The 22,487-nt window shown below is 42.2% G+C and overlaps 2 long non-coding RNA genes across 3 annotated transcripts in view; one reads left to right on the top strand and one right to left on the bottom strand.

The window, feature by feature from the left end:
- Positions 1-3,650: 3,650 nt before the first annotated feature.
- LOC144297900 (uncharacterized) overlaps positions 3,651-22,487 on the bottom strand; it is a 51,581-nt gene continuing 32,744 nt past the window's right edge. The window contains exons 3-4 of one of the 2 annotated variants that reach the window (XR_013364791.1): positions 5,265-5,335; positions 3,651-4,051 (exon numbers count right to left, since the gene is read on the bottom strand). This is a non-coding gene — a long non-coding RNA (uncharacterized LOC144297900). The remainder of the gene's footprint in view (positions 4,052-5,264; positions 5,336-22,487) is intronic. The other variant, XR_013364790.1, reaches the window with a different exon arrangement.
- On the top strand, positions 14,209-19,769 carry LOC144297903 (uncharacterized). Its single transcript, XR_013364803.1, has 3 exons — positions 14,209-14,550; positions 15,065-15,163; positions 19,633-19,769. It is a non-coding gene; the product is annotated as an uncharacterized LOC144297903 (long non-coding RNA).

The following is a 22,487-nucleotide window of genomic DNA, read 5'->3' as shown; positions in this document are numbered from 1 at the left end:
AGAAATAAGATTAGAGATGATGTTTCAGCTCTGCAGCTTTCACTGGGCCCTGGGAAAAGAAACACAGCAAAAAAGGTTAGTTAACTTTCTCCTTCCTAATGAACATTATGAGGACAAATATTCTGTTCACATGTACCCTTTTGGCAGCTTGGTTAATTTGTTGAGCCCAACTGGATACATAAAGAGAGCCCCTTTATCTTCATTAAACCCGATGAGAATGAATGGCAAACAGCAGCAGCATTAGTCTGGCCTGATAGGTTTTATCAAAGGGCCTGGAAAGCTCTTAAAAACCCAGATGCCTTTAAGGTTGGCTGGGTTAGGGCTTGTTCATCTCTTATAACAAACATGACCATAGACTCAGGCAAGCCATGATTGGCTTTCCAGTATACACAATATAGAAAAACATAGGTGCACAAGCACACAAATGTACATGTGTACACATTCACTCACACACACACACACACACACACACACACACTGATCAACCAGCAGGATAACTGGGAAGGAGCATAAGAGACACAAGGAAGGTGGAAGACATAGCATGGCCTCTGTTCTGTCCTTGGCCACATTGACTGGATGGGAGCCCCTAAGGATGCATGAGAGACCATAGTTAAAAGAATGAACTTTTGGGGCACATGAGTGTTTCAGTTGGTTAAATGCCTGACTCTTGGTTTTGGCTCAGGTCATGATCTCAGCGTCATGAGATTGAGCCCTGCATCTGGCTCCATGCTCAGCAGGGAGTCTACATGAGATTCTCTTTTCCTCTCCCTCTGCCTTTCTCCCCTCTCATGTGTTTGCTCTCTCTCTCTCTTTCTCTCTCTCTCTCTCTCAAATAAATAAATAAATAAATGTTTGTTTGTTTGTTTGTTTGTTTGTTTGTTTTTTAAAGCATGGACTTTCGAGTAGACTGCTTAGATTTGAACCCTGGCTCTACTACTTCCTAGCTGGGTGACCCTGGGAAAATTATTCCAACTCAGTATCCATACCTGTTCAAACAAAACTCAACAAAACTCATGGAGCTGTCATGAAGACATGTCATTAAGTTAACATTCTTGAAGTGGTTAGAATAGTCCTGCCCCATAGTAAATGCTCTGTCAGAGCTACTGAAAAAGTAATGGCTATCAAGGCTAGTATGAAACTACTAAAGAAAGGCTTCGTGTCACCCTGAGCTGCTCAGGAGCCCAGCTGACAAAGCATGACCAAAAATTAGGGACATAGGTCTCTTCCTGCTCCAACATTGAGTATTCACCAGCCTTGTAATCACCAAGTACTGAAAGCTTTAGAATCATTCTTCTTCAGCAAGGCCCTTGAAATGAGAGTGGGGGGCAGGCGGCAAAAGCAGGGATGGGAATCTCAGGCAGCATCACAAACAAGGGAAGAAAGACAGTGACAATGATGGATCGTGTGACAAGAGCAGAGACAGCAGGCAGAGACCACTCTGTGAGTACATGTGAAAGACCTTCTGCAGACTTCCTAGAAATAATACGCTGAGGCTGATCTGATGGAGTCGGCATCAGGATGCCAACACATCAGGATGTATCTTCATCCATGTGCCTGATAAACTTATGCTGATTTCCATCTGGGATCTTCTCTTGAACTATCAACTGGAGGACCCGCATGTGGTCTCTCCATTAACCTGAGCTTCCTCACAGTATGGTGGCCTCAGGTCTTCAGGCTTACTCCATGGCAGGTCAGGGCTAAAAAAAAAAAAAAAAAAAGTCCCAGCTAACCAGCTAGCATGGTAAGAGCAACATTGCTTTTATGATCTGGGCTCAGAAGTCACACTACCTCACTTCTGTCACTTTCTACTCATGAAATACAAATTTGCCCAGGTCTGAAGGAAGGGAACAGAGACTGCACATCTTGGTAAATGAAATGTCAAGATCACATTGTAGAAGGACATGTGGGATGGGAGATATTGTCGCAGTTAAAATGCAATCAGCAACAGGAGACATCAAGCCAGAAGATATTTGCATTATATATATTTTATTTATAATCACTTCAACTTTATATGGATGAGTTAATAATCTACTTAGCCTACACAATCTTTATATTTCTCTATGGCAATATTACAAAAGGTAATCACAGTATTATGCAGCCATTCTGTGTGCTTCCTTATGGAGTGGAAATAAAAACCCAGGAGTTAACTGTGTTCTTTGAAACATAGCAATTCTATATGGTGAAAGTTTGGCAAAGCTTGGGAAAATTGGATTAACAAGCACAAAAGGAAGGTATTGGTTTTTGTAGCAAGATGCTAAATGGCTCATAGATCTGAAAGACCTACAAGACTCCGGATCTACAGGACAGCAACTGGGCCCTCAGTTCTGATACCAACTCTTTCTCTGCCATCCCTCATCTCTGATGTCTCTTCCTTTTTGTATATTGTCCATGCTGTCTCCTACTGAAAACGTGGAACCTTCTCCATAAGATTGGGAAATGACCAACCAGCAACCACACAGTAAGGCAGAGCTTGTTTTTTCCAGTGGCAATACTAACCTGCTCTGCTTTAGTTGCATGACTTCTTTGAAATTACTTTTGCTGGGCAGCCTGGGTGGCTCAGTGGTTTAGCGCCGCCTTCAGCCTAGGGCATGATCCTGGAGACCGGGGATCGAGTCCTGTGTCAGGCTCCCTGCATGGAGCCTGCTTCTCCCTCTGCCTGTGTCTCTGCCTCTCTCTCTCTCTCTCTCTCTCTCTGTGTGTGTGTCTCATGAATAAATAAATAATATTTTTAAATGAAATTACTCTTGCTAGGGGATAATGCTCTACACTTACCCAGGAGGTCACATATTCTCACTCCTTAGCCCAGGGGTTAAGATCTTTCTTTGTCTAAACATATGTGTGTGTGTGTATGCTTGGTCATGAAAATAAACAGCCCTAAAGAAGTCAAAATGTTGCTACAAATTTGCACATACCAATGTATCCTGTTTTCCATAGCAATCTTGGTTTGGGAGAAACAGCTGATTATCTTAGCTGTAAGAACAGAGCAGTATTCCTATCTGGCAAGGGCTGGAAAACACCTAAAGACATTACTTGCTGCTGGCTGGGACTCACAGGCAAAGGAATTAGTTGATGCACAAGTCTTCAATTCTGGTACCTCAAATCTCAGAGTGTCCCTTGTCCTATGCAAAGTTGATTGCAGGTGCAATATCACCCCCTCCTTCTAGGAGAGCAGTAACTCCTGGCCTCAGCTAATTTGTTGGTAGGCAGCCATGGAAGATCTCCCAGGGTCATTCATTGGCAATGAGAGGGAGTGATACTGGGAAATGATAGCCGGGCCAAAATAAACGGTTTAGCTGCCTAATGGAAACTAATAATAATTGTTAAGATTTAAAAAAAAAATAACATGTATTTATCCAACCCAAGGTGATAAAACAATACCTCAATATTCAGTGTGCAGCAAGAAAGCTCCCTAGAGTCCTTCTGGAAGATATTAAGAGACTGACTTCAGCTCCATATTGTTTGGCTTCAGCAATGTGAATTTGGTTTTAATTAGTTGCCTCTTTCAGGGACACCAGACAGATGAGTGTGGAAGCCTGATGATCAGTGAGGACCTGCGCCACTCCACGGCATCACATTGCTAGCATGTTGGCTTATCCTAGTGTCTATAGCATATGTGACAACAAAACTGTGGACAGTGGGATTGCTGGGAGAAAGACAACATGTCTGGGCTCAGTTTCTCTAAGTTTAGGGCTCAGAGACAAAAGGGCACAGCAATAACTTCCAAGGCTGGTTGAACATTCAAAAGTGACTAGAGTTTCACCACCCATAGTAGATTGTCTCCTAAGATCACCTCATTACTCCTTCCCATCCCTCATGCTCTTCTCGGTGTGAATTTGCTGCTCTCTTTACCAAGAGGTGGGGTCTATTCCCCCTTGCCCTGAGCCTCGTTGTCCCTGTGACTTGCATTGACCAAAAGAATGTGGCAGAAGGGAAATTGTGGAGCCTCTGAGGCTAGGTGTGAAGAGGCATGGCAGCTTCCCTTTATTGTCCTCTTGCCATGTAGTGAAGTCCAGTGTCCTGACAGACTGGGAGGCCTGAGAAGCAAGAAGCCCTGGAGGGAAAGAAATGGCACAGTGAGGAGAACTAAGGCACCCCAGCTGACAGCCAGTACCAGAACCCCAGCTGTGTGAGTGGGGCCATCTTGGCTCTTCCAACCCCAGTCAGAGGTGACCATGGAGCAGAGATGAGCTATCACCCTTCCCCTACATGCTCTCCCCAAATCCCTGACCTACAGAATAGTGAACAATAAAATAGTTATCATTTAAAGCCACCAAGTTGTACATCACCAGAAACTCATCCACCCTCTTGTTCAACTTGGAGAAATTCGCCCCCCAAATTGGGAAGCCTTGCCAGAAATTGGACTATTGAAAAGCTCAGAATATGTTTTGTGTTATTATCACTGGATACAGAACATTTCCCTCCAAAGATTAAAGCCAAAACTAAATTAGTTGCTTTTCTGCAGAGCTGGGCCACATTATTCAAATCCAACCATTTCATTTGTTCCTAAAAATTTTCCAGGGGCCCGTGTGAGGTCAGGGAGTATCCCCCCAGTTTTCTGAGAGCCCCTAGATGCATTTTAGTGACCCTGAATCTCTTTAGCATTTGTCACTCTTTTTACTGAGCTTGACAAATGGCTGTTGACAGAATTTTTTTTAATTGAGATTTTATCTCCCACTGAGTCTAACTGCAACAAAGTTTCTATTAGATATCAATGGGAACATTCAGACCGCTGAACTGATCATTTCCCATATTAGCACATGCACCTTAAAGTGATCAATTCTGCCTATCGGTCTCCATAGACTGAGACCTTTCCTGCAGCTCATGCATGTTCCCTCATTATCCTACAGCCAAACAATTATTTGCCTAGGTGCATTTTATGGTGGTCGTCCAGTACACCAGCATAATAAAAGTTTGAATTAGGTAATGCTCCTTTTTATTTTTTTTTAATTTATTTTTTTATTGGTGTTCAATTTACTAACATACAGAATAACACCCAGTGCCCGTCACCCATTCACTCCCACCCCCCGCCCTCCTCCCCTTCTACCACCCCTAGTTCGTTTCCCAGAGTTAGCAGTCTTTACGTTCTGTCTCCCTTTCTGATATTTCCCACACATTTCTTCTCCCTTCCCTTATTTTTCCTTTCACTATTATTTATATTCCCCAAATGAATGAGAACATATAATGTTTGTCCTTCTCCGACTGACTTACTTCACTCAGCATAATACCCTCCAGAATGCTCCTTTTTATTATCAGAAATGAATTACCTCATGGGGCCAGCAGATCCACAAATGCAGTGTGTCCTTCCACTAATTGGAAGGCTTTTTTCAATCTGTTTCTGACAAATGCAGAACAAAACAAAATAACCACTTTCCAAGATTGCTCAGTATCAATATTATAGATTTATTTTATTGGACTCATTGTTGCTCTTCATTCAATAATGAACAATACCATAATCTCCATAGCAACCATGGCATACCATTAGGGCAATGCTAAACATAAATTCCAAATTTTCAGGGTTTCTTCTGAGCCCAGAATGAGAGGCTTTCTGCAGGGCATGGTGAAATGCTCATCCTGGAGAAAAGTTTCATTTTTGTTCCCACTAGACCTGAAATGCTGGCAAAACAGCACCTCATGCTAATAAATATATGCAATATCACTGGCATTTATGTTCAGCATAAAGGAAATATCATGCGTTGATATATGAGTGGTGGCATATTCCTATGACTCTAAAAGCTCATGTTTCATTTTTAACTTTTAAACAAAATTCATCACATAATAATTACATGCTTGCTGCATATAAGGGATGGTCTCTCGATTTTCTCAGTCTTTGCAAGTCATAAACTGGGACCAGACCACTTGGGTATCCAGTCTGTGTGCTCCTTGAAGGTGGAGGCTGAGTCTTTGCCTCAGCTCTGTTTCTAATACCTGGCATGCAGTAGGAAATCAGTAAATGCTTATAAATGAACAAATACTCTTGCTGACATGGAGGAGATGGAAGGGTGGGAAGTATTCCTGGAGCATATGACCCATGAACATAGTTGGAAAAGATGGATAGAGTTTAGTTCCATAAGGAAAAATAGGAGAAGGACATGAAACATGAGAAACAATGAGGAAGAGGGCCTGGGCAGGAGAAGCAGGAGCTTGTAGACTCTGATGACCTTGGAGGTCCATGTCTGCAGTAGGGCTGAGGGCAAAAGTGAAGCCAGAGAGGGAGTGACCATCCAGGTCCAAAAGCATCATAGATCACAGGCTTGAGTCTGTGCGTCACGAGGAGCATTGAAGGATATGAAGCAGAGACAGGTCGTGGTTGGGTTTCTGATTTAGAAATATTATTCAGGCTTATACAGAGGTGGATATTCAGAAGACACAGCAAGAGTGAAGAAGACAGCTTAGATGTCCAGTAGACTTTTGGCCACCCTGACATCCCTTAATTGCCACCACAGGTACATAGCACAAGCTAGCTTTGGCACCGTTTCCATACCAGTGCCACCTGAGATACTCCTCAAGTTCCAGACCCCAGTTCTTGAGGCATCTCAGGTCTTGGATCCTGTGTTTTGAATGAAGGCTTTGGTCCATAGTCAAATGCTACCCCCTCACGCCTTCTCTCCACCCTGCTCTGTTCCCATCCTCCCATTAGTGGGCACTTCCAGGAGGATGGGCAGGGTGGAGAAAGGGGGTGAGGTGTTGCCATCTCTTGCCTAGTTTCAACATTTATGGGGACAATCCTCTCTCAGGAGACAGAGTCCTGGTCTTGAGCCAGCATTGAAAGGACAGACCTTACATGGCTGCATTTGCCGACAAAGAGCTTTCCACCAAATGGGGGCATGAAGCCACTTTATTCCATGATGATTTCCATTAGAAACAGACCCAAAACCACAGGCATTCAGGTTCACAGACTTTCCCAGACCAAAGCACACCATGAACCCTCTTGAGCACCAGGCATTGCTTTCAAGCTGCTTTCCAGAATCCTGTAGGTTTTAGAAGAGAGGAGCCCAAACTTTGTACTGTTTTGTAAACATCAGAAACTGCCTGCCTAATGTGGGCCCTTTCCAGACTCATCTGTGAAAATAGTAAAAACTTTCTGAAGGAATATTCAAAAAATGAAGATTACTCAGAGTAGATGAGAAAAAATGTCAGCAAAAACTCACTGAATCCTTTGAATCCAGGTTATTGTTCTTAATGTGGCAACAGGAGCTTAATTGGTTTGTCAGCTGCATCAAAAACCCAGTCAAGGAAACACTTGCTTTATAGCAGAGGGATTTAATTTGAACTGAGGGAAAACCTACTGATAGGAAAGGTTGTTAGGGACTGTAATGGATGACAAAGCAAAGCCCCTTCAAATCCATTCTTTCTGCAAATATTTATGAGCACCCTCTATGGGCTAAGCGTTGCTCTGTAGTAAAGGAATTAATTCATGAATAAAACTGAGACTCCTGCCCAAATGGAGCTTATGTTCCATCCCAGAGTCTAAGGAAGACCAAACAAATGAAGCTCAGAGTGGTTGAGAGCTGCCAGACACCTGAGCCCAGTGTGGTACGGTCAAGTGTGGGTACAGTGGGTACAGTCCAGGGAGGTACCGCACAGTGTTGGGCAGTGCAGTGTAGTACGATAAAGTATGTCTATTATGGTAGACATAACCCAGTTTAGGTATAGTCTGGTCAGGAACAACCCAGTGTCTCACAGCCCAGTGTGGCACAGCCCAGTGTGGGAGCCCAACATGGGAAAATTAATGTGTGGAGCAGTCCAGCATAAGGCAGCCCAGTGCAGGACAGCTTGGTGTGACACAGTCCAGTATGGGACAGCCCTGGGTGGGAGAGCCCAGTATGGGTACAGTAGCCACAGCCAGATACAGTGGAAAGAGGACATGGCTTACCTATAGGAGCAGTAGTATGTGAACAAAGCATACTAGATGGGCTAGGAGGCAGAGAGGAGTGTGAGCCTAGAAAGGAAGTTCCTTTCTAGGAAGTGAAGAAGTTTGCAGGCCATCCCAAGGAATTGGGACTGTCCGGGACAGAATAGCACTGGTGGCAGGAGCAGGGAGCTGACTGGGGAGATGAATCAAGGATGCATGGAGAATGGCAAGACAAGAAACCAAGCAAGCTTCTTTAGAGACAGATACCACCAGTGAGAAATGACAAGACCCCAAGCAAGTAGCTAAAAAGACAGGATTTCGTAGCCATCAGATGGAATCTGCGAGAAGCAGGGGCCAGGCCTTGTGCTCTGGTGATGGAAATCAGGTGGTGGCAGGAATACTCATGGGAAAGCGAGCAGGAGAGAGTGCTGGACCAGATTCAGTGCCACTTCTGAAGTGCGTCCAGAGGGCTGAGCAGCCACGCCCAGTGTGAGAAAGCTATTTGTGAGTTTCACTACGTGCCACGTATGGCCCCAAGTCAGGCAGCTCCAGGTATGTGAGGCCCATGGATGTGGGTTAATGAGATGACAGCCACAGAAAAAAGCAACGTGAGCCTCCTTCTGATAGATTGTGAATGAATCGATGAAATGCAAAAGTGCCATTGCCTACTGTCCAGCCAGTGCCAGCTCAGTCCTGGGGTACAGTGACATTTACTAATCAGAAGTCTCCTAACCCCTTACCTGCAGTACAACTTGAAACTCTAGGCTCTGACCTTCCCAGATGTTTAACAATTTCTTCAGCCCAGGTTCTCAGAAAGATTGAAGGGGGCGGGGGGCGTATCTGAGGATAGGAAGCTCATCCACATCCCTGCTAGCTCACTCTGCAAGTAATTAGATTAAGCTCTCTCTTGACATCCAAGCTGATACCTGGTTTCAGGGGCACAGCGGATAAAAGAGAAGCACAGTATGCCTTATGAGGTCTTCAGCCCCAACCCCCAGTTCTCAAGGTGAGGTGATTTATAGCCCGGGCTCTCTGCTCTGTGGTCCCCTTCAAGTAGAAGCAGTAGCCAACACTCTGGTGAATTCTCCAACTAGCCCTGGTAGCCTGGCCACTGCTGGACTTCACTCTTGCTTATGTGGTAGGAAGACCACAGAGTAAGGTTGATTACTGGTTTCTCCAAGTCTGGTCAAGAAAAACCCTTATTCACCTTCTCCCTCCAGCTTGGCTCCTTGACACTGTAGTTTTAATTCCTTGCTTCCTTTTTTTTTTTTTTTTTTTTTTTAGATTTTATTTATTTATTTGAGGGAGAAACAGCATGTGCACATGAACAGGGGGGAGGGACAGAGGGAGAAGCCGACTCCCCACTGAGCAGGGAGCCTCACATGGGGCTTGATCCCAGGACTCCCAGATCATGACCTGAGCGAAAGGCAGGTGCCCAACTGATTGGGCCACCCAGTTGCCCCTCAATTCCTTGCTTCTTGATGTCAGAAGTTCAGGTATAGCATCTTGCTGGTCAACAGTTCTGTTCTCCAGAATCAGAAAATCTCCTGTTCTTCATAAATTCCTAATAGAGGCCTAACAGAGACCAAATAGGTGTCCTCATTGACCTTTCTTACACATCCACCCAACATGTGGATATGTTGACACTGCATATGAGACATCCCAAGGTATCATTCCCCATGAGATGCTTCATGAACTTTTCACAGTAAGCAGGACATGCTGTTATTTGAAAAACCATGTAATTTCAAATAATAGCAGACATCAAAAGATGATATACAGAATGCAATAACGAGGCACTTTGGAGCCCTTTCATCCTTCTATACAGGGGCACAGAGTAAATATTTTAGGCTTTGTGGACCAGAAGTTCTCTGTTGAAACTCTATTCTAATCTGCCATTATAGCGGCCACTGACAAGCCAGAAACAACTGGGTGTGGCTGTGTTTCTGTAAAATTTTATCTACAAAAATAGGCAGTAGGTCACATGGGGTCTGCAAGCAGCAGGCAGTAGCTTGATATAGTGCAAAGAAGCAGAGTAGGAGAGAAGAGAGGACAATACCTCTAGTAATAGCAAAATGTAAATCATGGGCAGTGGAGAAGGCATAAAAGCCAGATCACAGTGGGTTAGAGAGTCATGATTACATTTGTGTGTGTAGATATACACATCTTACACATCTATAAAAACGTGTGTACATGGATGTATAGATGTACACACATATATATTCCTTGTGTGTGTGTATCACACATACAGACTTGGAGATTTTTTTTCTAGCAGTTTAGAAGATTGGATATACTGAATAAGCCCCTTACTGAAAAAACAATTCTGGGGTGTCTCAGTCACCCCAGACTTCGCCACCTTCAGCTCAGTCATGATCCCAGGGTCCTGGGATCAAGCCCCATGTCCAGCTCCCTGCTCAATGGGGAGTCTGCCTCTCCCTCTCCCTCTGCCCCTCCCTCCCACTTCTGTGCTCTCTCTGTTTCTCAAATAAATAAATAAAATCTTTTTTAAAAAAGGAAGAAAGAGAAAGAAAGAAAAAGAAAAGAAAAGAAAGAAAGAAAAGGAAAAAAGAAAAGAAAGAAAGAAAAGAAAAGAAAGAAAGAAAGAAAGAAAAGAAAAGAAGAAAAGAAAAGAAAAGAAAAGAAAAGAAAAGAAAAGAAAAGAAAGAAAAGAAAAGAAAAGAAAATTTTGAATGAAATACATCTGTGACCTGGATTAGAAGAAAGGAATCCTCAGAAGAATCCAAAAAGAGAGTAAAGGGAGGAGCCCTGTGTGTTTGCAGCAAACCATGAAAGACATTGAGATTTCCCTACCTCAGTTGCATGGAGTTCTGGGAAAAGACACTGAAGCTTAGCCTAAACAAGGTGGAGAACCCGAGAGGAGCCCCCACATGTGTTTATTACATGTCAGTCACCTTGGGTGCTCCACTGCTGGAAAAACTCACAAGATTCAGTTTAAATTCACAAAACAGCTAACAAGCAGTTGAGCATGGCAGCAGCAGCTGAAGACATGCATGGAAAGAGGTCAGGAGACCACAGGCCCTAGCTTTTTATGTCCTTCTGTGGCTGGGTTTCACAGGAGAGCTTTGTGTCCAGGTTGTAACAGGAACTGACATGTGTATACATGCGTGTACATGTGTGCTTCTGGATGGAAGGTCGGGTGGGTAAGGCACCCTGGTACCTTGGTACCAGGAACTGTTTATGGTGGGGGTCTCTAGTGACCAGTCTTAACCATAAAACCCAACCCTCCTCCCCAGATTCCACCAAAATCAGGAACAAATAATAAATCCAAATATTGTTACTAAACAATACCAACAGGCTGCTATGTTCTGCTCTGAAATGACTCACCAATCCAAAATTACAGAATGTCATTTATCGTTAGTGAACAGACGCCAAAGCCTTGGCCAAGGATCAGTAGCTCAGAAACCAGCATGTTCAGTACAGTCCAGGAAGTGTTCTCCATGCTACCTACCATGTCTAGCTGGGGTGTCTCAGTGTCAGGAATACCTTTGTGGTGCAATAAACATCAAGAAACCTTAAAGTTGCCCCAAATTGGTGGTGTCCCAGGTGCTAGGCAGGAACAGATGTACATCCTTTATGGAGAAAGTCAACTTCAACCAAAATGCCAAAGAAATCATACAGGTCAAGCTGCAGGGTAAATGGATAGTTCCCAGACAAGCTGCCACAAGCAGAAACAAATCAGGGTGGGTACCAGATCACAAAGTCTTCAGATATTGGAATCATCAGGCTCATAGGGGAAAATAATGTGACTTTAAGAACTTAAAAGAAACTTGCATGGAAGTTTAAGAAATTAAAAATATGAAAACATCAAAAAATATTCAGATACTATAAAAGTGGTCAAAATGGTCAAGAATTTGAAAAAGAATCAAATACAATTTCTCAAAATGAAAGCTATAAGAATTGAAAAATTTTTAATGAATTAAACAAAAGATTTGACACCCATGAAAAGAGAAGAAATGAAGATAGGTTGGAATTATCCATTATTTAATTTGAGATACAAAGGAATGGACCATATGAAGGAAGAAGGTGAGATGGATCATCTTTGGGAACAGGTTAGACTCTCTCCAGGCATTGCTGCCAGGTTGGCCCAGTTCCGTTAGATCTTCTCTTTTGCTTGAGTTTCAATGAGCAAACAAAAATATGACTTTCCTGTAAAATCTTAAAGGTTGGACACTAATAATTAAAATGAATAGGTCTGTAGGCGCTACAGCTCATCTGTAACCAATTTGTGCCTTTAAAGTTTTGATGACAGCAAGGTGGGAGTTGAACTCTAGGTGAGGAGAGAGAGGACCAACAGTGGGAGATCACTACAGGACAGGTGGGATGCGATCTTGAGATTGCGATCCTCTTGAGTCATGGGCATTAAGGGTAGCCGGCTATCCTCCAAGACAGAAGGGACAGACCTACACATAGATGTCAGTTAAGCTTAGTATATCCCAAACAGCTTGAGGAGTTTAACCTAAGGTCCTTATATCCTGTGAACAAGCTGGCCTTGACTTTTAGCCAAGGATATTAGAGGCAGAGAGTTTCAGAAACAAAACAAAACAAGCAAACTGAATCCCATGTCACAGCACTGGGACAGTAAACGTACTAAGTAGATCAAACATTGGGACATTGGATATAGCATTTCTATGACCATGTCAGAATTGCCAGAAAGAATCTTGGAAACATCAACCTTTCTGCTGCCAGGCAAGTAAACAGAAATTTCCAATAGGAAAAGCATCCTTAAATTGTCACCAAAGAATTAATGGAATCTGGGAATAATGGAACAAGGAAATAGCTTTTCTGATGCTGAGTGCCAAAATAAGACTGCCAGAAAGCCAGAAAACAAGGAGCAGCAAAGAAGGTAAAAAGAAAGAAAGGAGAAAAAGGGAAGAGAATGGATAAAATATCACCCTGATGTTTTGAAAGACATGGAAAATTGGCAAAGTAGATTCTGGGCTCTCAAGCAAAATGGTGGCACCGTTCACTGAGGTCCTCAAGAACTTCCTGATGACCTGGGATCCCAGAGGAGGCAGAGGTCTGGTTTCATGCCCACTTCTACTCTTTGGGCAAGGAGTTTAGCTTTGAAGTTTCGATCAGCTTGCTGCCCCCTGTATGTGGAGCACCCCGCATGGTGGCCAGCAATGAGGTCTCCCAGAAGGGTTTTTCTCTCTCTTCAGCCTAGATGTCCCCACGGCCGAGTGTTTACTTTTTGCATGTGTGCTCAACCTCGACAGCTACTGACCTCTCTTTTCGGTTGTTTCAAAGAACCAACATTCCGTGTAAAAAGGCTGTGTGCTGCGCCGAACTCGTACACTTAGGATACAGAATGCATATTTGATCAAGATCTATGTAAATTCCACCCACCAACAGTGTGAATATTTTCCTTCCCTTTGAAAATACAGTTCACCTCTGTCTGTATTTGTGTTTCTACAAGTGGCAAAGCCTCCATTTATTGTTTTTAATCACCTTTTTACATTCAACCTCCCCCTTGAAAAAGTAATGTCTCCCTCAGTGGATACAAATTTGTGCCCCCAAAAATCACAAAGGAATTTTTTGTACCTTGTGTCCTATATATTTGTGTGAAATGCTTTCAAGGGTATCACTAAGCCAAACAAAGCCCAGTGCTTGCCATTTATGGAAAAAATGGTCTTGGCAACAATTTTGAATCACATTTTGACTGCAAAATTATTAGGCAGCAACCCCCCCCCCCGCCCAGAGTCCAAGTGTAATTTTTAATTTGAAGTGTTTATGTAGTGTTTTTTTAGCACATTAAAAAGTGTGTGAAAATATGGGAGTCATTTTCACTCTAATCTGTCACATTAAGACAAAAAATATGGATTCCTCTATATTCCCTGCTCTGAGAAGCCTTGTTACTAGACTGTCCAAAGAGACAATAGAAACGATATGTAGATCTTGTTAAAAATGCAGATTCTGACTCAGTATGTCTTAGGTAGAACCAAGATTTTGCATTTCAGACAAGCTCCCACAGGAGGCCAATACTGCCAATCCAAAGACCACATTTGGAGAATCAGTGCAACCAGATGAGTGGCTCTCAGCCTTGGCTCCACATGTGAAACCCCCATGGAGTTATAAAAGCAATTGCCCAGGTCCCACTCTAGAGATTCCAATTTAATTGACCTGGAAGGTGGCCTGGCTCTCAGAAGTATCTTGAGTGATTCCAAAGTGCAGCTTAGTTGGTGAATCAATGGTTTAAGGTGAAATCCAGCTGGTAGACATTCTGTGTGATTAACTATGAGCCCCTGCTAGGCAGTCTGTGGCTCTGACACCTTTTCCTCCTTGGGGAGGTTGTATCTAGATCATTATGAAATCACAGCATAATTCACAATGTCATCAGTGTGCTTAGCATTAAACATGGCCTCTTGGGGTGAATGATTAGGGTCCCCATTAACACTTAAATAAAGAACTGGTACATTTGAACCAGTGGCTGCCATGGATGCAATATGAGTGGCCCAAGATAAGAGGTTCTGGAACTTTGGATCTTGGATCTCATTTAAGATCATACACAAAACATCCATGTGTAAAAGATAGTCTTCTAGGTAGGAACAGAGGCCAAGGTAAATTAAATATTTGGATAATTAGGGGCTAACCTGAGGCTGTGTTTCCTGAAAAGAAGCGATATTCTATCTCTGCCTTACAGGACAACATAAGCATACTAGATACTTTGGCAAAGATTTAAGGTAAGGAACTTAGGTCCCTGAGGCCATCATAGTCAACCTGTAATTTTCAAAGAGCTATCGCCCAGCTGATATTGAGGATGGGCAGGCTGGGTTATGGTCCCGCCTGGTTTAATGACCCACCAGTGTGTCCTCACATGTGCAGAGACCCCATCTGTGAAGATAGATACTCTGTGACTATCAAGGTTCCAATATATGTTGAAAGGAAGACAAATAAAATAAAAGCAACGCATTGTGAAACAGATTTGGCAGAGATCATTGGTAAAGAAAGAGATGTTAGATTTGGAACATTCCCTGGACAAATTTAAAAAGCCTCCAGGCTTCTATTCCCCTGCTTTGGAATTGGTGATAGTGACACCCCTTCAGTGATACACTTTTGGAAGCTTATCTCAGGTCTGCAGTTATAACTAACTAGTGGCAGGAAAAGCCCAGGCTCTGGTGACTTCTTCTAATATAGTTACACTTCTCTATGAAAGGCCATCATTTCCTCCATTTTTGGTCTTTCTTTGACCTCTAGGAAATAACTCATTAATACTATTGAATTATGAGATGGCCTTGAGGACACCAAATGAGCGCTCCACTGGCCAGAGTCTGCTGGATCAGAAAGGATTCAGAGGTAACAGTCAGGGCAAGGTTCCTACCACACATATCCCTAATCTGCCATACTGATATGTTGACAAACCACCAAAAAAGGACTGTTTCAATAGAGACTATAGGTATACAGCTCATGGTGAAGGCCATGTGTAACCAATTAGTGGCAGCACATGAGTGCAGATGGGTATCACAAGGTTGGGGTAAATAACCATTGGCATGCATTAAGACTTCAGCAAATTTCTCCATGTATTTTGGAGTCTCCCAAGGGGGTTCTGATATGTGTTCAAAAGTTCTAGAATGTACTGCTACCCTACCAGTTCCTGTTCCCTCTGACATTGAGCCACTAAGTAGTTCTGGTCTGCAATCTTGCCCTCAGGGCACTAAGGTAAATGCACACTGAAGGGAACCCCAGACAGGGCTGCTTGTGTCCCAGTGTGTTTCAGTATTTCAGTCCATGTATCCAGAAGCCAGACATCGGGATCCCTGGGTGGCGCAGCGGTTTGGCGCCTGCCTTTGGCCCAGGGCGCGATCCTGGAGACCCGGGATCGAATCCCACGTCGGGCTCCCGGTGCATGGAGCCTGCTTCTCCCTCTGCCTGTGTCTCTGCCTCTCTCTCTCTCTCTCTCTGTGTGACTATCATAAATAAAATTTAAAAAAAAAAAAAAACAGAAGCCAGACATCTACTGGTCTCTCTGAAACAAACACAATTTGAGTCTTAGCCACCACAACTATTCACAATGTCTACTCTTCTCCCATGTTGTCTAAGACTCTTCCTATAGCCCTTTTTTATGGTGACTTCTTCTGGCAGATGTTGAGCAAATAAATGTCAGTCGTGCCCACAAGTCATGCCCAAAACTTCTGGGCATGAGCCGTGGGCACGGCAGAGACTAACAAAGAGCAGGCAAAGCAGAAAGGTGTTTGGCTGTAGATCCAAGGAATAAATGGAGAAAATGCCATTTTTACTTACAGTCCCTTTTTCAAAGCCAGCAAGCACATGTTTTGGCTGGAAAATGATGGGTGGTTCGTTGCATGTGACATTTGAAATGAAGACCAAAATTTCCAGAACAATAGGAATCAACCATGTGGTCTCGTTATAGATGTCACTGTGATCAGAATAAACTTGCCAAATGGGAAAACCCAAATCAAATTATTATTCACGTAAACAAATTGAATATGAAGGCTTTCCCAGATGCTTTTGACAAGGGGCGAATGGACTACTAAATCAAACATTTCATAAATAAATTAGGAAAATGCATTATGTAACACTAACATTAATGACACACACCAGATTGCCAAGGTTTTTAATCAAATCTTTTCAATCTAGGCCCTTATGTTGGGAAAGGGTTGGTGCTTACAGATAGCTCATAACACAAAGCAAGTCTCTCCAATGACGCTTCTACCATCACCGAATGTTTTCCTCTGATCTGTCTCCAGGCCTGACATTTTTGCAAATTAAACTGGATTACATTATCCATGATGGCTTAAATTCAATTATCCAAATAACTAAACAGCCAGCTCCATGACTAAATTACCCACCTGCTGCCTGAACTTTTTGGGTTTTGACAACAGGCTGGTTTCATTTCTATTTTGAAAAGTAGAAGTAGACCTGGATTTCTCCTGGAAAAAAACTCAACATGGTCTTTCCTTTATCTATCTATCTATCTATCTATCTATCTATCTATCTATCTATCTATCATCTATTTATTTGGGTTGAGAGTTCTTCCCTTTTTAAATTACTATAGGGATCATGGTCATATCCTCACTTAAAACATTCAACAATGCCAAAGGGATCAGATGTCTCCACACCCCCTTTCCTCTCAAATATTATTATATGCACTATCTTGGCCATTGATTTAGGTTTCCAATTTTACACAATCTCAAACAATGCCAGAATAGACATCTTTACCTTTGTGTACATCTCTAGGTCCAAGAGAACTCACATTTTTATTTATGAAAATACTATAATATTTCCTTTTCAGGAGACTTTGTAGATTTATACACCTCTAGCAGTATGTAAAATCACATACTTCCTTTAAGCTCATCAACACATCATATGATACATCATTTAAGTTTGCCATCTGATAGGTCAAAACAACTCATTATTTGTATACATTTCTGTGGTTACTTGAGATGGTACATCTTTTCAAGTTAGTGATCCCTCTTCCACATAGTTTTTAAACCTGGTATAGGGAGTTAAAACAGTCTTTTAAAGGAGTAAACAAACAAACAAACAACAACAACAAAATCACTAGACCAAAGACTGCCAAAAGAGGGTTGGTAGGAAGCTTTTAGCTGATGAATGAAGAAAATAGAGTCAAATTTCCAGCAAATTCTGAATGAAAGTTAGAAACAATAAGAGATATATTTTTAAGGTTATGTTTGAATAACAGCATAGAAATAGAGAAAGAGGTCTGAGACTGGGAAGCAGTTCTGAAAAAAATAATGTTTAAAGATGCAGAGAGAATAGACTGTCTGGGCCTCCACACTTTGATTATTGTAATAGTTTCCTTTTACTGCCATAACAGATTACCACAAATTTACTAGCTTAAAGCAACACAAATTTGTTATCTTACAGTTCTGGAGATCACAGTCTGGCAGGTGTCTCACCATACAAAAATCCAGATATCAGTAGGCTGCCTGTCTTTCTAGAGTCCCTGGTTTATAGGGGAGCTTCAGCTTCCTGTCCATTTGGGTTGTTGGCAGAATTCAGTTCCTTGAAGTTAGAGGAAGTCCCATTTTCTGGCTGACCAAAAACTGAGGCCTGTTTCCAGCTTCTAGAAGCTGCCATATTCCTTGGCCCATGGCACCCTTCCTACATCATCAAAATCAGCAATAACACCTTGAGTTCTCCCACTCTCAGCCTCCTTCTTCCTTCATAAAGAGTTTATGTGATGAGACTGGGTCCATCCCAATAATCCAGGCTAATCTTGCTATTTTAAGGTCAGCTGACTAGCAGCCTTAATGTCATCTGCAACAATAATCTCCTTTTGCCATGAAACATAGCATATCCACAGGTTACCACAATCAGCTTTAATGGAATGTTCACAGAAGCCCCAAGCATAACCCTTGAGTCTGACAGGCTTTCGTTCCTAATTGCTGGGCTAAAAGCAAAAACAAAAACTCTGACTCTCCTTAAAGCTTATTTGTGGAAGCCTTGGATTCAGTCTGTTGCCACATGGGGACTTGCAGTCTCTCTTTTCCTCTTCCTCTTGACCACTTCCCCTAACTGCCAGGTAGGACACTATTGTGACTTTCCTCGCATCTTCCAGCATGTGAGAGCTATGCCCTACTTCAACAGAAAGTAAGGGCCATAGCAGCTCACACAATATGTGACCTACTTCATTACCTGGTTACCCCAACAGAACCACTTGCCCTGCCAGGTCTTCACAGATCTCTTGTGAAAATGGCTTCTCCTATTTCTTCTGAATCATGGGATGAGCTGAATGACATAAAAGGAACTCTTTTATCTCCTCTCTTCTGTCCTTTGATTGAACTGGACATTCAGACACATTGATGCTCAGGAGGTCACAGCTCATCAGATATGTATAGAGGGGTCTGACTCATATATGTGTGTATATATGTAAACTTGTGTATATACATGTGTATACATACGTATATAAGAGTCAGAAACACACATAATGAAACAAAAAATTTACTTTTCTCCCAAGGAGTTCAAAACAGTATTCTTATTATACTATTTATTTTAAAGGTCTTTGTAGGGTGTGTATGAGACAATAAATGGTCTCACTTGCCTGATTGCAGCAGTTAAGAGAATAAGTCTGAGAATAAGTCTTTCTCTCAAACTCATCAGGGCAAGTCCAGTCACCAACGCTGGCACAGGGAGCCTGACCAAAGTGGACCACCTTTATGTTTTACTCAAAGAGTTTATGCTCCAAGGGGACAACCTACACCATACACTATGATCTAAGGAGCCTTGGCTAAAACACTTCCATTTTAGAATTCCTCCAAATGACCTTTCCAAAGTAGGTCCAGAAAAAAGCCTTGGGAATAGCAAAGCACATAGAACATGGCTAACTATTGGCTTCCTAATAAACATTATCATCCCAAAAGGTGGCATATGCTTCAATGTAGCAGAACTGCTAGGACTTTCTGTCTGGGGATGAACCTAAAGATTTGGGCACCATGTTCAGACCCTTGTGTGCACTAAAATAGAAAGCTAAGTGAGATGGTATTTTTATACAAAAAATTATTAATAGCATTTTTAATTAAAAATAGCATTAGCTATTTCTACCAATGCTAAGAAATGGAGTTGGTCTAATCAACTCAGAATCCTGGGAAATTGAGATATCATATAGAATCATTGGTAAGGCTCTCACAATCTAATGCTTACTTACTTTATTTTCACAGAAAGTAAAACTCAATAAGAGCCAATGATTTACCCAAGGTCATACAGCTAGTTCATATAAAAGTTGGATCACCAAACCCTCTTATTTTGTGACATCTTTTTAAAAAAAATTTTATTTGTTTTAGAGAGAAAGACAAAGAGTGGGAGAGGGGCAGAGGCAAAGGGAAAAGGAGAGAAAGAATCCCAAGCAGATTCTGCTGAATGTGGAGCCCAATGTCATGCTCCATCCCACTACTCTGAGATCATGCTCTGAGCCAAAATAAAGAGTTGGATGCTCAACCAACTGAGCCTTTCAGCCACCTCTATTGTGCTGTTTTTTTCCCTCACTCATAGGTTACTGATATTCTATGAAATTAACAGGATTCGGTTAAAGATGACACATGGAGTAACTCTTTTAGATCCTCTTTTTCTCCAAACTCCAAATGAAGCATCAGTAAGAGGGGAAGACAACAGGGGAACAAATGTTGGAATTTAAAAAGCAGATGTATCAGTGTTAATTAACTCTAGAAATCCAAACCCTTAAGGCAAGGAGAACCTGAAATACATTATATAATTCCCCCAGAGTTTCAGGAATTGTTCACACCAAGTAATTTTGGAATTAGAAGTGTTGGTGGAGCATAGAAAAGGAGAATCAGCTGAAAATCTACCTAAAGAGGGGGTAGAACCCAGATCTCTTCTGTATGCCGATGTAGCATGGGAGGGGAGGGGGTTGGGGGAATGGGCAACATGAGGGAAGAGAAGTGGAGATACAGGTTTCCAGTTATGGAATGAAAAGTCCTAAGAGTAAAGGACATAACATAAGGAATATAGTCAGTTATATTGTAATAGCATTGTGTGGTAACAGATGGTAGCTACACTTGTAGTGAGCATAGCATAATGTATAAAGAAGTCAAATCACTATGTTACACACCTGACACTAATGTAACATTGTATGTTAATAATACCAAAAAAGTATTTTTAAATAAAAGCAAATTTTAAGTGACCAGACTAAAAGCAGAGTGCTCTAGACAATATAATCCTAAAATGAAGGTTGTCAGAAACATGAGTTAGAATGAGTATCCCAAGAGAGAAAAGGCAAAGGCAGAAAGAACAAAACCTGGAGCCCTAATTACAGATACACCAAGCCAAGAAGTGGAAATAGTGCTCCAAAGCAAAAGAAGCCTTGTGCCAGAAATGGCATAGTGATTTTGATAACATGCAACATGGGCATAATGGGCATGCCTGGAGCCATGGAAGCCAAGTGGTGTGGACTGTACCAGGCTACCATGAAAGTACAGAGTTAAGAGTTTCCTGTGGGCCTTCACCAACTGCTCTCACACAGTTTGGGAAGGCTCTGAGGCAAGCTCTCACTAGCCTCTCTGGAAAGCTTGTACGGTCTGCTTGGAAATCTGGGGAGGCAGGGGGCAAAGCAAGCTACAATGAGCCTGTATATCATGGCTGGGGTCAATTGTATATAGGAAACTTTACCCCAGAAGCCACCCAGCTTAAGGCAGGCCTTGCTAGCAACACTGTGATGGAGGTCTCAGTGGATGTCCAATGGAGGCCTGGGATGGAATCATTATAAAGATAATTCATGATCTCAGACGTGTCTCATGTGGTAAGTCCTATCCTAAAAACAGTAAAATAAGAGGTCTAGAAAATTTTGGCACAAACTCACCCTTTCAAAGCTCATCCAAGAATCTAAAAGTTGGAAGGAACCATAGTGAACATCTGTCTCAACATCCTTCACAAGTAGGGAAAGTTCAAAGAGATTATGTGACTCTGGAAGAGCCAATACTCATCTTCAAATATCCAAGCACCGCTATTGGACAAAGAAAGCACTGTGGTGGAATCCCAACTCTGCATTCAAGAGTGCTGTGATCTCAAGCAAGTCAGTTCACCTCTCTGAACCTGAGATTCCTTATCCACAGAAATAGATAAGGGATTGCAAGGGAAATATAACAAGCCAATCGTGGAGAAAGTCACAGCATAGTGCATGGCACATAATTTTTCTATACATTTCCTTATGGGTCTTAGGACCAACTGCTCTTCCCTCTCTATTCTTTGTACCCAATTCCCCAGAATCATCCTGGAAGAAACAATGAGAAAATAAATTGTCTGAAAGTACTGAGTTTCTGAATCTGTAGTCCTAAATCTTGAATGTCAGAATGAACCCATAGCACTCTCAAGACCCAGAATTAAAATGCAGCTGGTATTTCCAGTGTCCTACAACATCCTTTTGGCCTTCTGAGAAAGCCCAGACCTGGTACACAGAAGGGAGGTAGGAAAGCTCAAAGCCCCAAGTTCCAATTCTGAACAGAGTAAAAGACAAGCTGTCTTGGAAGGATCAGCTTGCTCAATTGCGGATACTTCAAACAGGATCAACAGGACCTGAATAGGAATAGAATAGAAACAAGACTTAGGGCAACAAAAGTACAACCATTAAATGGTCATGATTTCAGAGCTCATAACATGTGTGTTCATCACTGTGGCACTTTCTAGATCATTGAATTTATAATGAATGTAACGGTTGAAGATCAGCACTATTCACAGCAACAACTTAGTGCAGGATGGCATTTGAGAAATTGTTATCAAGACTATTTCACTATAAAAACTACAGAAGCTTTAAATAAGCAAAGGAACCTGAGTGCTCCAGCACCACTACCATGTTCAATAGTTTATAAAAGGTACACAGTTGTCAGCTAATGCTTGCTTATCGTAGTTCCTTGGTGGGGTGAGCGGGACCATTTTTTTTTTTTTTCAAGAAAGGAGCTCAATACAAAAAGTTTAGTAATTTGTTTAGTTCTTGGGGACTGAAATATAGGCATTCTTCCAGTTCATATGCCCCAGTCCAGAATCATTTTCAAAATAGTTAAATCCTCAATCCGCCATTACACACACACACACCACAATTTAATAAGAGGAATTCCTTAAGGGGCTAATTTATGTTTTCGAACTCTTGCTGCTGTTTTTCTATCCTAGGAGCACTGCTCTGACTTAC

This window comes from Canis aureus, chromosome 26 (genome assembly GCF_053574225.1).
Source record: "Canis aureus isolate CA01 chromosome 26, VMU_Caureus_v.1.0, whole genome shotgun sequence".
Classification (NCBI taxonomy): domain Eukaryota; kingdom Metazoa; phylum Chordata; class Mammalia; order Carnivora; family Canidae; genus Canis; species Canis aureus.
Note: the sequence above shows the minus strand (reverse complement) of the source record. Positions and strands in the feature narration are given on the sequence as shown.